This window comes from Cricetulus griseus, chromosome 3 (assembly GCF_003668045.3).
Source record: "Cricetulus griseus strain 17A/GY chromosome 3, alternate assembly CriGri-PICRH-1.0, whole genome shotgun sequence".
In the NCBI taxonomy this organism is placed as follows: domain Eukaryota; kingdom Metazoa; phylum Chordata; class Mammalia; order Rodentia; family Cricetidae; genus Cricetulus; species Cricetulus griseus.
In genome coordinates this window covers 197,339,355-197,348,748 of record NC_048596.1, presented here as the reverse complement: position 1 = coordinate 197,348,748, position 9,394 = coordinate 197,339,355, and the positions used below count along the sequence as shown (strand labels likewise).

The following is a 9,394-nucleotide window of genomic DNA, read 5'->3' as shown; positions in this document are numbered from 1 at the left end:
GTCAACTGTGCAATATAAATCCACTGATAATGGTTATCCAAACCCCTTGCTAGGCTGATGGATACAGACAGGTAGGGTAGACAGAGTGATGAGGGAAGAAGGGAGAGTGAGAGAAAGAATAAGAGAGAGAGAGAGAGAGAGAGAGAGAGAGAGAGAGAGAGAGGAGAGAGAGAGGATGAAAGGGAGAGAGAAGCAGGGGAGAGAGGAGAGATGATAATAGATGATAAACAGGTAAGTGATGATAGATAGATAGATAGATAGATAGATAGATAGATAGATAGATAGATATAGATAGAGATACTAAAACTTATTACATTAAGAAAATCAGATTACATTTGCCTGTAACTTGGCACAGTGAGTGACCGTGCTCTGTCCTATGTACATAACTGTCCCAAAGACTGCTCACTGTCCCATTGTGTAAATAAACCACAATTCTTTAACCAGTCCCCTAATATCAGACAATATAGTTCTTTCTGGTTTTCCCTACAATAAACAGCATTGCGATCATCCTTGTCATGTGACTTCACAAGAGGGTACAGGTGCTTCCTGCAATCAATCTGTAGAGTCTGTGTCATCGTGTGCACATGCTCTATGTCACCGGGTATATGTGCCCTGTCTAACAGACCACACTTGTGCTCTGAACATCTATGCTTCTCCAAAATTCGAAAAGAGGCTGATCCCCAAGGTGAAATCATGCAGATGTGGGGCCTTCGGGATGCGATTAGGCCATTGAGAGCACCACCCTGTGAAAGAGGCCTATGGGAACACTGGTGCTTCTTCCACCCAAGTGAGGACACATGACAGACATTTAATTTGGAAACAAACTATGACAGGACTGACTGCGGTGATGTTTTCACCATCTGTGACTATACCAGAAAAACATATAATCACACCTTTAAACAGGAATGTGAATTAATTGTTTAAAAAACAATTCTAGAAGTGGTTGTGGTAAATCCAGCAAAGCAGACTTCAAGGCGAAGAAAACGGCCGAGGACAAAGGAGCTGAAGTGTGATGATTCAGAGCAAGCTCACTGGAAAGCTGTAACTATAAACAGGTACACACTTCACAACAGTGCTTCAAAATACACGAGCAATAGAAGGAGAGGGACAAGCAAGTTCTACAGCTATGCTTAGAGAATTCACTGAATTCACTGCTTCTCGCTCTTAACTGATAAAAGAAACACACGAGAAACCGTTGACATCTTAGCTGCTCTTCTGTTGCTGTGATAAGATAGATACCATGACCAAGGCAACTTATTAAAGAAAGCATTTGATTGGACTTATGGTTCCACAGGGTTAGAGTCAAAGACATGGCAGAGAAGGGAGTTCCCTTCTCAACCACAAACAAAAGACAGAGAGCACACTGGGGATGGTCGAAGGTTCTTGAAACCTCAAATCCCACCCCTGGTGACACACCTCCTCCAGCAAGGCCACACGTCTTAATCCTTCATAAACAGTTCCAAAGACTGGGGACCAAGTATTCACACATATGAGCCTATGAAGGCCAAACACATTCACACCAGCACAATTGAAGACTGAACAGTACTAGCAACTTGAACCAATTAATATTTGTAGAATGTTCCACCCAACAAAGGCAATTCCTTGTCAAATTTATATGAATTTTCTCAAGACAGACCTTATCTTGAGTCACATGACTAAGCTTTAACAAATTTAAAAATAACTGCAGTCCTGGGACCCCATCACTCTGGAGGTAGACGCAAGAACATCAAGGGTTCAAGGTCATCCCCAGCTACATAACAAAGCTGAAACTAGCCTGAGCTACATGGGACCCATCTCAAAAATAAATAAATAAATAAATAAATAAAATAAATACTGAAATCATGTGATGTATGTCCTCTAAGAATAATTTATGGGGTTAAGTTAGAATCAATGACAAAAGGATATTTAGAAAATCCCCTAAATATTTGGAAATTAAGTAACATACTTCTAAATAATCCCTGAGCCAAAAAGTCAGTCACAAGGGAAACTATAAAATGTTTTGAGTGGAATGAAAATGAAAACACAACTTATAAAAATGTGTGGGCTTCAAAGAAGCCAGAACTGACAGGGAAGTTGACAGCATCAAAGGCTTGTGTTAGGAAAGGAGACCTTTTTCAAATAAACGCCTAAACTTAGCCCTTCAGAAACTAGAAAAAAATGCAAACCAAACCCAAATGAAGCAGAGTAAGGGGGATTAAAACATAAATAGACAAAACTGGGAACAGAAAAGGCCACAACACCAAAGGGATGGCTGTTTGTTTTCTGTTTGTGCTGCCTGAGCCTAAACACGGGGTGCTAGCTGTCCTAGGAAGGGGTTACCATGGGGCCACATCTCCAGGCCCCAAGAGCCCATTCTTTACAATATATCAAGTCTAGTGTGTGACGCATGCCTTTAATCCCAGCACTTCAGAGGCAGAAGCAGGCGGATCCCTATGAGTTTGAAGGCAGCCTGATCTACAGAGTGACTTCCAGGCCAGCCAGGAGGAAGTACATCTAGAGAACCTAAAATAAAGAAAAAGAAAAGAAAAGAAAAATAAAAAGGAAAGAAAACTTTAAAACTTATGACCAGATTGAGGGGAAAGAAAAGAAATAGGTTAGAAGTCACCAAAATGAAAGCTGTCATAAACACCCCAGAGGCAGTAGACAGGAATGTTAGCAACAATTCTATGTTGTATTTAACACCAAGTTGTTTCTTTTGTTGTTGTTTTGTTTTTCAAGACAGGATTTCTTTGAGTAGGCCTGGCTGGAAATTTATTTACTTCTATACACAGACTAGCACAACTCAGGATGAAGTAGATGGCTTAGTAGTTTTGCTTCTATTAAAAAATCTAATAAATACAATTTTCTTTTTTAAAGAAAAGAAATCCCAGGGGCCTAGAGAGGTGGCTCAATGTTTACAAGCATTGGCTGCTGCTATTCCAGAGGACCTAGGTCAGATTCCCAGCACCCATATGACAGCTCACCACTGTAAGCCCAGCTCCAGGATATCTGACACCCTCTTCCAACCTCTGTGGGCACTGCACATACATGTGTACACACACACACACACACACACACACACCACACACACACACACACACACGCACACGCACGCGCACGCGCACGCGCACGCGCACGCGCACACGCACACACACACACAAACATTTTTTTTTAATTTTTAAAAAATGAAAAGGAAACCCCAGGCCCAACTGTGTTTTATTTGAAAATTCTACCAAACAATAGAAGAACAAATTAATCCTTCATAATCTCTTCCAAGAGAATGAGAGAAGTGAGGACGTTCCAAGCCAGTCTATGCATGGCAGACCACTCTGGAGACCTTACTGTGTGCCTCAGATTTCTGCCACTGTGACATAATGCCTGAGACAGACAGCTTAGAGAAAGGTTTGAGTTTGTTCATGGTATCAGAGGTTTCAGCCTAAAGCCACTTAGCTAAATGTTCTGCTTGTGGTGGAGCCAGAGTCATGGATCATGGGTGTGGTATGAGAAGCTGCCCATCACATAGCCACCAGGAAGCAGTGAGAAGGACAAGAGTCCAGGCCAGGACACTCCCTTTAAAGACATGCCTCCACTGACCCACTTCCTCCAATTAGGTCACCATCGAGCTATGAATTCACCAATGGGTTAATCCATTAATAAAGCTGATGTTCTCATGATCCAGCCACACTTGACAACACTCGTACCTGGAAACCAAACCTTCAGCACATGAGCCTTCAGGAACATTTCATACCACCACAACACTCATGAACATAGACACAAAATACTAGAAGCAATAGCAGTTCAGAGCCAACTGCAGGGTGACACCAGGTAGCACTGAGTATTGAGAGAATCAATCGAGTCAAATTAGAAACTCCTCAGCCAAATGATGGTTCATGCCTGCAATCCTAGCTCTGAAGAAGGTGGAGGAGCAGGCATTCAAGGACATCCTCAGCTACATAGAGAGTTTGAGGCCAACCTGGCCTACATGACCCTGTTTCAAAAAAAAAAAAAATAGAATCAGGGCTTGGCAGATGGCTCTGTCAGTAGGAGCCTGAGGACCTGAATTCTTTCTCCAGCTCCCTGATGAAAGGCTACAGCATGATGATCCCAGTGCTTGGGATCACTGGCCGGTCAGTCTCACCAAATCAGTGAGCTCCAGGCTCAGTGAAAGATCTTGTCTCAAAAAATAAAGGTAGAGCCAGGTGTGGTAACACACACCTTTAATCCCAGCACTCAGGAGGCAGAGGCAGGTGGATCTCTGTGAGTCTGAGGTCAGCCTGGTCTACGGATCAAGTTCCAGGACATAGAGGAATACATGGTGAGACTATGTCTCAAACAGAAGGAGGTGAGTAACTGATGACTGCTGATGCCAACCTCTGACCTCCACACTCCTGTGCACATACATGTGAGTGTGTACATACAGAAATGAAAGTCAGCTGTGGGCGTTCAGTCCTGTAATCTGAGAGGCTAAGAAGATGTTTGAGGCTAAGACCATGGGTTTGAGGACAGCTTGGGCTACATAGTAAGTTCTAAGACAGCCTAGGCTACAGAATAAAACTCAGGAGAGAGAGAGACTGAGATAGGATGATTATAAGGTCAATGCTAGCCTGAGCTACACAGAGAAACTTGTCTCAAAACCCAAAAGGTAAGAAAAGGAATTTAAGAGACAAAAGAAGGAAACACACATTGTTTCTGTAGATGCAGAAAACACATTGAACTAAATCTAACAACCACCCACCATTGTAAATACAGTCTTGGCAAACTAGAGACATAAGGAGATTTCTTTTGTTTATTTTTATATGTATTGGTGTTTTGCCTACATGTGTGTGTAAGGGTGTTTGATCCCCTGGAACTGGAATTACAGGAAGGTATGGACTGCCATGTGGGTGCTGGGAATTGAACTCTGGTCCTCTGGAAGAGCACCCAGTTCTCTTAATCACTGAGCCCTCTCTCCAGCCCCATAAGGAGACTTCTTTTTTTTTTCTTTAACAAACTATCTATTAAGGTTTACATCAGTATATCTTTTATTACACCCTAGAATACTAGGATTCATCAAGGTGGTAAAGTGGTGAATTTGGGTATCTGGTCTCCCAAAAGTACCTGCCACTCTACCCCTGACTCTTGAATAGTTGCCAAGAGGATCACCCCTCCACTGGAGCCTTCTCATTCCATGGCCAAGGTGAGAGCATTGGCATTGAGTTGCAGACATTTGTCCTTGGTCATGCCGTCCTGATAGGTAGCATCAACATAGCCATAGACATATGAGCTCCTGGAGCCTCCAATGGCAAAAGACTGCCTTACCATCATCACCCCTCTTTGGGAACTGAGTACACCTGCCCTCCTTCTTGTGGGTCCCAGTCTGCAATGATGATTCCTGCCATCAGATCTTCTCTGTATCAGCAACACATCTTCCTAAAAGACTGGTGGCTGTGTGTCCTAATGGAGCCTCATTCAGTTAAATACTGTGGAAACCAAGCTGGTCAATGACAGCATCATTTGTGCTTGGGTACAGCTGATACCCAAGTGGCAGCGGAAGATTAAGTCATGGATAGGGGTCAGCTTGTCAGTCACTCAACTGACGATTAGGACCTGGTGGTTGTTCTGGAGTCTGCTCCTAGAACCATGCCCCCATCAAATTGTACAGCCATGATCGTGGTCCCTGTGGGGACTTCCCAGTTTTTCCAGTTTGGGGTGAGAGCCTCCTGCCCAAAAGCCAGTGCAGATCCCCTCCATGAACAGCTGAGCTGGCTGTCATCTTCTCATACTGCTGCCACAGAGCAACCCATAAAGAGACTTAACTAGAAAAGTCTATTTACTCAAAATCTGCAGCTTAGTGATTAAAAAATCAAATGTCTTTGCATTCAACACTAAGGCAAGGAGGTCCCCCTAGTCTGAGAGATCTGAAGACATAGGTGCACCCCTAAACCTGTGCACAATGCTTATGGTAGCTTTACCACTGACTACCAAAAGTTATAAACAACCCAATGTTACTCAGTAGGAGAAAAAATAAGAAAGTAGTATTTTTGTTTACAATGAAGCACTACTTAGTGACGACAAGGAACAGACATGGATAAACATGGAATTAAATCCCAAAAGACTCCTTCTGTTGGAGTCTTTCCTCTGATATTTGTGAGATGAGAAGTGGTAGGTGGCAGAAGGGACTCAAGTTACCAAGGGACGGCTAAGGAAAGCCAGGGGGTATGGTTGATCATCTTGACATGTCACCTCCAGGTTACATAGCTCTGTGTGCCTGTTGGATCCTGAAGACCAGACCAAGCTGGGCATGGTGGTCATGCCATCATTCTATGTATTTGAGGCTGAAACAGAAGCATCCTCTTGAGTTCAAGTCTAGCCTGGGATACACACTGACTTTTGAGGCCTCATCTCAGAATTAGATAGATAGATAGAAGATAGATAGATAGATAGATAGATAGATAGATAGATAGATAGATAGATAGATAGATGGAATTGCTGTTGTACACCTGTAATTCCAGCTCTTGGGAGGTAGGGGTAAAGAGACCCAATCAAGGTCAACATTGAGGCTAACCTGGGAGACATTAAAGCCTATCTCAAAAACAAAACAAAATAGTGACTCATTGTATTAGAAAATTTAAAACAAATCTAATAGGAGCTAGCCACAGATGCACACACCTCCCTGGCCATATTCCCAGGTACAGTCTCTAGAGAGACTTCGCATGCTTTTCAAAACAAAGGTGCTTATTGGCATTTGTGTGTAACTGTATAGAACTGGTCACTTGTGGAGGATTGAGGTACTTTCAACAGTAAGTTTTGGAGAATAAGTCATCTTCAGGGCTCCTGAATGTGGAGGGCCTTTCCATTCTTCACCACAGCCATGGGCGTTCTGTGCTGGTTTCTCCTACTCCTATTTGTTGCTTATTTGTTTTGCAATGCTTTGTTTTCACTTTAGTACCATGGGGAATGAAATCTTTCTGCTCTGATGCTTAAAGGTGACCAATCTCTGAGCCCTTGCTTGATTAGTGGCTTCTCTCACTCCTGCTGTTACTAATATTAGCTATTACCACGCCGAGACACATGCTTCCATCATCCACCATGGTGACATTTCCCTCACTCTGTCTCAGACTTCCCCTCTCAGCAAGATGGATGACTCACACTTTAAAAAGTAACCTTTTCTGAGTTTCCCCCACATGTGAGGGAGAGGTGAGACAGCCGCTCTCTGTCCTCAGCTTCTTGTTCCCCTGACCTGAAAGCAAAAGCCTGGGATGTTCACAGTACTCTGCCTGTCTTACAATTTTCTATTCACTAACCATGAGCACTTGGCCAGATCCAACATTTAAAAGAAGAGAAAGCAAGTCTCCTCCACACCCCCACCCTACCCTCTACCCCACTCCCACCTACTCCCCACCTCAGGTAAGCCAATCACATGTTCTCTCCGTTTGCTCCACCTGAGTATTCTGTGGAGAATACTATTCTATTCTTTTCAGTGGTTGCAGTCATGACCCCTGAAGTGCTTACTCAGGAGCCAAAAGCACTTACATGAGACTCCAGGCTCCAGAGGTGACTCAAGAATGTGCCCACCTGGCCATCATGGACGGAGACAAATGCCATCAACCAGAAAGCAGCAAATGCTAGCAATGATGTAGAGTAAAGAGGAATCTTTATTCACTGCTCGTCAGAGCATCAACTGGAAATCAGTGTGGAGGTGCCACAGAAAGCTAAAATTAGAACTACCGTATGACCAGCTGGGTCATTCCTAGACAAGTGCCCAAAGTTCTGTACATCCTACTACAGGGATGCTTGCTCATCCATGTGCATTGCAGCTCAATTCACAGGCACAACAAAATGCAATCAGGCTAGATGTCCATCAATTGGTGTCCAGATAATAAAAAATATGGTAGATGAGTGCAATGGAATATTACCACTGTAGTGAGAAATGAAATACTGAAATTTGCAGGGCCAAATGGATAGAACCAGAACATACATTAAGTAGGTGACCCAGCTCAGAAAGACAACTGCCACCTGTTTTCTCTCATTTGTGGATCCTAGCCTCTAACTGTGTACCCGTGGATTTATGTGACAGTAGGTGTGCCGTGAGGTGGGATAAAGGGCTTCAGGGAGAAGAAGGGCAAGAGAACACACGTGGTATGGGAGTGCGAAGGGGGGATATGAGTTCAGCTGGAATGGGGCCAGGGAGATGGGGGAGGGGAAGGAGGAAAGAGTCAACCGAAACAAAGTAGGTGTGAAAATGGGCAAGAAAACCTGCTACTTTGTTGGGAGGGGGGCAAGGGAGGAAACATGCAAGTGCAGAGAGTGGATGACAGTAAAGAACCACAGCACAGCTCCTAGCAGGATTCAGCGGAAGTGGAAGGAAAGAAACATTGTGTAGGAAACAGCCCCACACCCCCCCAAGACAAAGCTGCAGGGAAAGGCGGTGGGATGAGCCTGACAAGGAGCCATCCAGTTCTCTGCCACATAGCCGCTCCACGGCATTGGACAGGTGGATTGCCCTCAGTAAGGACAAGCTGAATGCTTGGGACACTCCCAGGCCTAGCTTCATGTTGAAACTTCTACAGAAAAATGGGGCAACCAGGACAGGGGTTTGGTCATGGAAGTCGGAAAACGGAGAAGTGGTTCCAGGAGAGTCAAGGTCATGAAGTCATGGGCCCTCAGTGGAAAGGGCCCAGAGCTGACATAACATAACTTCCCAGTCCCACAAGAATCCCCTCAGGGAATCCTCACAGCCCTATAGAATTGTGCTATTGGGAGGAAACTTCTAACTCACTGAGTTTAAAACACTTGTGAAACTCTCTCTTAAATTAAGACATGATCAATTCCAATTTAGCTATCAAAACTTAATGCAGGGAAAGTGGGACATGGTGTTGTGTGCTTATAGCTCCAGCTGCTTGAAAGGCCAAATTAGAAGAGTCATTTTAGGTCATGAATTCAAGGACACACACACACAGAGAGAGAGAGAGAGAGAGAGAGAGAGAGAGAGAGAGAGAGAGAGAGCACATACACATATACACACCACACACATATACACACTGAGATTTAAAATTTTTAAGGTTTGGGCTGGGACTGTCTCAGTATCAGAGCGAGTGTTTTGCTTGCATGAAACCCAATGCTTGGCCCTCCACACTTGTATGTTGTGGAGTAACACAAAATGCATCCTTTCTGTCTACTTTAGCTATCTGTCCTTTGCCATGTAATGAGCTTGTTGCTGTTCAATGAATTAACAGCTGTTTAAAGAATCTTTTGAATGTGGCATATTGTTGTGTGGACTTAGCTAGAAAACTATTCTACGGAGATTTTATTCACATGTGGGAGAATAATCATCTAAGATCGTACTCCAAGAGAACTACTTCAACAGGTTTTCTTAAAGATTATTTTAGTTTTGTGTGTGTACATGTGCATTTGAGTGTGTGGGTGTGGGTGTGTG

At 43.7% G+C, this 9,394-nt stretch overlaps 1 pseudogene; it reads right to left on the bottom strand.

Moving 5' to 3' along the window:
• Positions 1-5,028: 5,028 nt before the first annotated feature.
• LOC113835143 lies at positions 5,029-7,541 on the bottom strand (annotated as a pseudogene).
• Positions 7,542-9,394: the final 1,853 nt, after the last annotated feature.